Source organism: Mytilus californianus, unplaced genomic scaffold, assembly GCF_021869535.1.
Source record: "Mytilus californianus isolate M0D057914Y unplaced genomic scaffold, xbMytCali1.0.p SCAF_26, whole genome shotgun sequence".
NCBI classification, from domain to species: domain Eukaryota; kingdom Metazoa; phylum Mollusca; class Bivalvia; order Mytilida; family Mytilidae; genus Mytilus; species Mytilus californianus.
Genome location: NW_026262675.1, coordinates 1,476,142 through 1,483,769, shown reverse-complemented (window position 1 = coordinate 1,483,769; position 7,628 = coordinate 1,476,142). Strand labels below are relative to the sequence as shown.

Here is a 7,628-nt window from a genome sequence, read left to right as displayed (position 1 = left end):
GGACACTTTCTAGTTGATAATCTAAAATTGTAATATCTTTTAAAAAAAAAAGGGCCCATAATTAATTGGTAGCAATTTGAAGACACTTCATAAGATTAAAAAAAGATATAGTAATCCTGAATATAGTATAGTACTGTGAAAGTACTTTTATTCGTGGGGTACAAATTTTCGATGTTTTCGTGGATGGCTTTATCCACAAATTGAAGTGTCCAACGAAATATAACAACTGTTGTCCAAATCAAGACATGGAAAGATCCCCATGTAGGTTTGACAACATGGATACAGGCACGTAATCTAGAGAATACATCAAATATCAGCCAATGCACTATGAACTACATGTATATATGCAACATCAAACAGGATTTTACCCATTTAATCTTAAAAACCTAAAATGTATAACTTCTATCTTATTTCTCATGAAAAATAATATTTTATCGATAAAATTCAGACTTCTGGTGATGATATGCGATGATGAACTGTTCAATATATCTCCTCTAAATTCTCATACCCAAAAAAATTCATATTGGGCTGCTCTATTACTTCATAATAATTAGTCCCCTACCGATGAAGTCGAAGGGGACTTTAGGCTTGCACTCCGTCCATCTGTCTGTCCATCCGTCAGTCCGGCAAATCAGTTTTCCACACTTTTTTTCTTGCTTGAAGATATTGATTTGATATTTGGTGTATTGTTTAATCATGACAATTTACAGATCAATTTTGAATTCTGTTCCAGTCTAATGATTTTGTGCAGAGTTATGGTCCTAGAACTTATAAAATTCACTCATATAATTAGTTTTCCGCACTTGTTTTTGTCATGCTTGAAGATATTGATTTGATGATTGGGATATAATTTTATCATGACAAGTTACAGATCAAGTTCAAATTTTGTTCTGGTCTAATGATTTTGTGCAGAGTTATGGTCCTTGAACTTAGAAAATTCACTCTAATAATCAGTTTTCCTCACTTTTTTCTCGTCATGTTTGAAGATATTGATTTGATGATTGGGATAGAGTTTTATCATGACAAGTTACAGATCAAGTTCGAATTTTGTTCTGGTTTAATGATTTTGTGCAGAGTTATGGTCCTTGAACTTAGAAAATTCACTCAAATAATCAGTTTTCCTCACTTTTTTTTCGTCATGCTTGAGGATATTGATTTGATAATTGGCATATAGTTTTATCATGACAAGTTACAGATCAAGTTCGAATTTTGTTCCGGTCTGATGATTCTGTGCAGAGTTATGGTCCTTGGACTTAGAAAATTCACTCAAATAATAAATTTTCCACATTTTTTTTTGTCATGCTTGAAGATATTGACTTGATATTTGTTATATAGTTTACACCATGACAAGTTATAGATCAAGTTAGCATTTTGTTCCAGTATAATGAATTTTTAACTGGTAGGGTACTATGTATTGCCAGGCAATACTCACAGAATGCCTGTTTTATGTAACCGTTACATGTTTTGGTCCAATTAACATGGGTGCAACAATTAAAATGTTAACTTTACGATTTCCTTTAATGGAGACAATTTGTAAGCATAGATGAATCAGCTTATTTCCGAAAGCAATAATTTTATTGAAAATTTGATGAATGTTGTCAGTAATGAAGGATAAACAAGTACCGGTAGGTAAAAATGAGCACCTTATTTTGCAATGTCCCAAAATCATCATAAAACAACATATGATTATTTTCAAGAATCTTCCTTTCAGATGGCTTCAAATTCTTCACTCATTTTTTTCAGCAGAAAACAAAAATCAATGAATTTTAAAAGAACCAATCTACATATAACTTTTGCTCAAACCACGGAAACTGATACCCACCAATAAAAGTACTTTCACAGTATATCATCTTTTGAAAATGAACCATTCATCCTATCAGCACCAGATAATGGGCATTTAATAGAGGTCAACGAGACATCAACCTGACATAAAGAGGCAGTATAATCAATAAATGGTCAACTCAAGAAAAGGTACTGAAACCATAAAACAATCTCTAAATAAAAGTTTAAACATGCTATGAAACTATTCAATAGAGAGAATGGAAAATCTGATTAATGATATAAGATTTAATAAATGAGTAAATAAAAAATGAGATATTGACATCTTTGTGTGTATTTTAACCTTAAATAAAGTAAAAGTCTCAGCAAGTTATGATGGGCCTATGTTTCGGAAATTGACTGTATTTTGTCATCTGTCTTTAGGGAGCTACCATTTGATTTTTATGGCAAGGGGTTGGGGGGCTAGGATGAAATTTGAAAAAAAAGGCAAGACAGAAGTTTTGAGTAAAAAAAAGGGCAGGATGAGTAACTTGGCAAAAAAAAAAAGGCAGGATGACAAATTATGTATAAAATGTCAGTGTCAGGATAAACTAATAAAAAAAAAAGCAGGACTGAATAAAGTGAAAAATAAAAAGGCAGGACCGAGTTTACAACTAAAAAAATGCAGGACACAATTTTTCATCATAGCCCCCCCCCATAAAAATCAAATGGTAGCTCCCATACACCAGTCACACTTGGATAAATTTTTGAAGTTTCTTTTTACTGCTTACTATGATAATTTTACATGGTGATTTTTTTGTTTAAAGTGTATTGCTTGTTTCCCTTTGGTTCACTTTACAATTTGGGATCCCTCAGTGACAGTTTATAAAATGTATGTACTGAAAGGTGGTAATTTACAGATGTAATTAATGATTATTAGCATTGACAATTAAGGGATCAGAAAAGATCCTGTTACTGATATTAATTGAAAACAAAATTTGTATCATAGATCAAATTTATTTGTTCAGTGTATGTTCACTGGTGTTAATATGTCTTTTGATTGAGTTAAGTCATTTCAATTGATATTTTATAGGGTGTTTTTCTATGTTGTGATGTTACACTATTGTTTCAGATAAGGGTGAAGGTTTGGTACCATTAAAACGTTTAAACCTGCTGCAATTGTTTGCACCTGTCCTAAGTCAGGATTCTGATATTAAGTAGTAGTTGTTTGTTGATGTGGTTCATATGTGTTTCTCGTTTCTAGTTTTTTATATAGATTAGACCGTTGGTTTTCCCGTTTGAATGGTTTTACACTAGTACTTTTTGGGGCCCTTTATAGCTTGCTGTTCGGTGTGAGCCAAGGCTCCGTGTTGAAGACCGTTCTTTGACCTATAATGGTTTACTTTTATAAATTTTGACTTGGATGGAGAGTTGTCTCATTGCAACTCATACCACTTCTTCTTATATCTATTTATTGCCATCATTGAAATGGTTAGTGTAAAGAATGAAAATGGTGAATAAAACAAGAATAAAACAAGAAAGCTGATTGAAAAATAAATCGATATAAAATTAAACTTGATATGAAAAATGATAGAAATATTATCTCATTTGTCAAGTTCATGTTCATTATATTCATTTATGATGGAACATTTGTCAATAAGCTGTGAATAATAATCTGTTATTGAAACTGCTTTTATTTTCATGTGCATGAAGCTGTTTGTTTTTCATGTGCATGAAGCTGTTTGTTTTTCATGGCAAGAGTACAATATATGAAAAGCAATTTTAAAACCTCAGGGGTGTAATTACTGTTAAACTATAAGTAAGAGCAAATTGGAATGTTGTGATATTTATACATAAGATAGTTAAATTGATAAAAAATGAAAGTAAAAACTATGAATTTGTTGAGCTGAAATGTCATATCATTTTCTGATAGTGCAGCATTAGTTTTGCTGCTGTTACATCTGAAAAAGATAGTAAGTATGGACTGTGGTACTATTTTATTGGAAATTAATTTTCACTGCTAGACAATATATAATTGTATTTTTCAGTTGGTCTAATAGACTGTAGAGTTTCAAATGGTTTCAGCAAATATATTGGAACATTATTTTAAAAGCCTATGAAAGGTTTAAGAAATATGATAGCATATAATTTGTGTCAGTCTGTGAAAGGATGTAATATTTGAACTGATAGAAATTACATGAAAAAAGTCTGTCCTTTATTTTCGTGATATTTCTTTGAAAGTACATGCCTGCAATTCCATTATTAACTTCCTTTGTTGTTTTGTATTATTGCTTTGAACTTTTTTGATGTCCATACCTTGGCAGGGGATTTTAAGGTAGGAAGGATTTAACATATACGATCTTACAACAAGGTCGGTGGTTTGTTGAAATACAAAGAAAACCAAATTAAAAAACAATAATTAAGAATATGGTTATTTTCTGTCGATTAAAGTGTAAGTAATACTTCAGTAAAAAAAACTATTTTAAACCCATGCTTTTACATGTATGTGAAGTTAGCGGCCGGTTCGTTATTCGTTATTCGATATTCAATATCCAACAAATTTCTTAGTTGAAGATAATAAAAATCTAAATATTCGATAACATTTAAAACTTGATAGTCATAGATAAAAGGAGTAAAAGATATTTAGGAAGTCGTTTTCTGACTCCCCTTCAAGCTGTCTCAAATTCAAATATAAACCCGTATGTAAATAGCATATTTGTCTTTATGAAATCAAGGACGTATATTAGAATGTTAGTTATACGTCCTTGATGAAATATAGATTTTTATCAATAAAATGCAACCAAAGATGTACTTTTATACATGATATTTCTAGAAACAAAAACAAATGATCACTTAAGTAACATTAAAAATATAAATAGAAATAGTAATGGAAAGCCAAAAAAAAAAAGAAATGGTCACTTTTCAGCTAAAAAAACCGCTAAAAATCGTCGAAAATTCAGGTAAAAGGACACAGGGCGATGGCTAGACCCCCTGATCTCTCAATCTTCATAAAATTATGCAAGATAGTTAATATAAAGATACAAATGACACCAAAAGGAATTTGGGTAAACTTTTTGTCTTCTATGAGGGGGCGGACAGGGTTGAGGGAGACAGGGAGAAAGGAGAGCACGGGCGGGAGAAAGGAGAGAGGGGACAGGAGAAAGTAGAAAAGGAATTGAAAAGGGAGACAAAAATGTACAAAATGTATAATATAAAAATTAATAAAAGTGAGCTGGAAAACAATTATTTTATTAAATTAGTTAATAAAAAGCTTCATGAAAGTGCTAATAAATAAACGACCTCATAAATACTCAGCTGAGCGTCGTCACTCATTCATTACGATCTCTTATATTCGGAGAAAGACTAAAAACTAACAATGTCCAGGATATTATTCTGAGTCTACATGGATCTACAATCTGTCGATACCTCAAAATTATCATTCAGTACACATTCAACATCAAATGGATTTAGTTTAAAGATGTCATAAACAGCAGAGAAAATCACGACCTTGTGCAATGCAACGATACAGGTCGTGTAAAGATGTCATAAACAGCAGAGGAAAACATGACCATGTGCAATGCAACGATACAGGTCCTATATCGTGGCATTGCACAAGGACATGTTTTTCTCTGCTGTTTGTGACATCTTTACACTAATTCCATTGGATGCTGAATGTATACTGACTGATAATTTAGTCTTAGATGCATGATTTTGTTTTATAAGTTGTAAGTGGCTTTGAACTAGCTGTCAGTAACCGCGAGTACTCTCAGATCTGTACTTGGTGTCTTTGTGTTATTGGGATGTACAAGTACCCGGCCACGTCCATTCTATGTTTTTATACGATCGCAAACAATTTTTCGGTCGTATATTGGTATTACGTCGTCGTCGTCGTTGTCCGAAGACATTAGGTTTCCGGACAATAACTTTAGTATGAGTAAATAGAAATCTATGAAATTCAAACACAATGTTTATAACCACAAAAGGAAGGTTGTGATTGATTTTGGGGGTTATGGTCTAAATAGTTTAGGAATTAGGGGCCAAAAAAGGGCCCAAATAAGCATTTTTCTAGTTTCCAGACAATAACTTGTGGAATGGTGTATGAATCTCTGAAATTATACCACAAGTTTCCATACCATAAAGGGATGGTTAGGATTGACTTTGGGGGGTTATGACTCAAACCGTTTAGGAATTAGGGGCAAAAAAGGGTGAAAAACAAGGGTTTCCTGGTTAATGGACAATTTAAAAGCATGTAAGGGAAATAATCCAAACACATTTAAAGTACAATGTTGTGTATGTTTGGATTACCTCCCTTACACTGCTTTTAAATTATGTATAAAGAAATGTTGTATTGTCTTGATGTGATTAGCTGTCATTTTATATTTAGAAGTTACTATTAATTAATTTTAGCCATGATTATGTATGTCATTTTCTATTTTAAGACTTTTATGATGTATTTAAATGGGTAATTATGGATGCAAATTCCATTGGAAATTTGAATTCAGATTATGACCATATCTTGAGGGAAAGAATTTTTATTTTTGGAAAAAGGTGGGGGGGGGGGGGGGGGGCTGAAAAAAAGGCGGGGGGGGGGTCAATTCGCAACATCATAGTGTATTGCACAATAGCAAAAAATTGAATAAAAATTCAAATCATATACCGGTAACCAATTCTAAGTTCTTTGACTACAGTTATTCTGTGTCAGAAACCTATTATGTGTCAAATATTTAATTACAATCCAAATCCAAATTCAGACCTGTATCAAGCGCGAATATTGTTTCCATTTTTGCCCCAACTGTTCAGGGTTGGACCTCTGCGGTCGTATCCAGCTGCGCTCGGCGAAGCAATTTATTGTTATATGTATTTCTATTTGTATCCATCTGATGAGTTAAGCCTTTTTTAGCTCACCAGGGCCCCATATGAGCTTATGCCATCGCTTGGCGTCCGTCGTCGTCGTCTGTCGTCGTAAACTATTTAAAAAATCTTCTCCTCTGAAACTACTGGGCCAAATACCTTCAAACTTTAATTAAATGTTCCTTAGGGTATCTTGTTTATAAATTGTATCCGAAATTTGTATCAGTCGACAAACATGGCCGCCATACCGATGCGTTGACGTTTTGATACTGGTTTATTGGCGTTTTGATACTGGTTTGGTTATATCTCAAAAACTAAATCTTTTAGAGCAAATGTGACAGGTTAAAATTGTTTAATTGGTCAAGATCTATCTGCCCTGAAATTATCAGACGAATCGAACAACCCATTGTTGGGTTGCTGCCACCGAATTGGTAGTTTTAACAAAATTTTGCAGTTTTTTGTTTTTATTTTGAATATTATTATAGATATATATAAACTGTATGCAGCAATAATGTTCAGCAAAGTAAGATCTACAAAAAAGTTAATATGACCATAATTGTCAATTGACCCCTTAAGGAGTTATTGCCCTTTAAAGACAATTTTACACAATTTGTTCATCAAGTTTGCTAACATTTAAAAATCTTCTCCTCTGAAATACAGGTGAGCGATTCTGTTGTTAGGGATTTTAGTTGTGACGTTATTTTAATTATGACGTCATATTTAATGTAAACAAAGAAACACTATCATCAGGTAACGTTTTTTTTATATCAAAGATTAATTAGAAATGAAATTGTTATTGTGTTCCTTCCTATATTTTACTGGACTGATAAATATATATTTCACTCAAAGTCTCATGACAAACGAGACCGGAAGAAGGAAGTAGATTTCTGCGCAAATGCGGGAATTAAAAAAAGTTACAAAAACAAGTTAACGATTTTGAGTTCATTAGTACAATGAAAATTTCGGGAAATTTTCCCGTTTTTTTTTTATTTGATTTTTCTACTGTAATAGGGGACTTC

At 32.4% G+C, this 7,628-nt stretch overlaps 1 protein-coding gene across 1 annotated transcript in view; it reads right to left on the bottom strand.

The window, feature by feature from the left end:
• Positions 1 to 7,628, bottom strand: part of LOC127732641 (dedicator of cytokinesis protein 9-like) — a 401,298-nt gene that overhangs the window by 268,234 nt on the left and 125,436 nt on the right. The gene's annotated exons all lie outside the window — the stretch shown is intronic.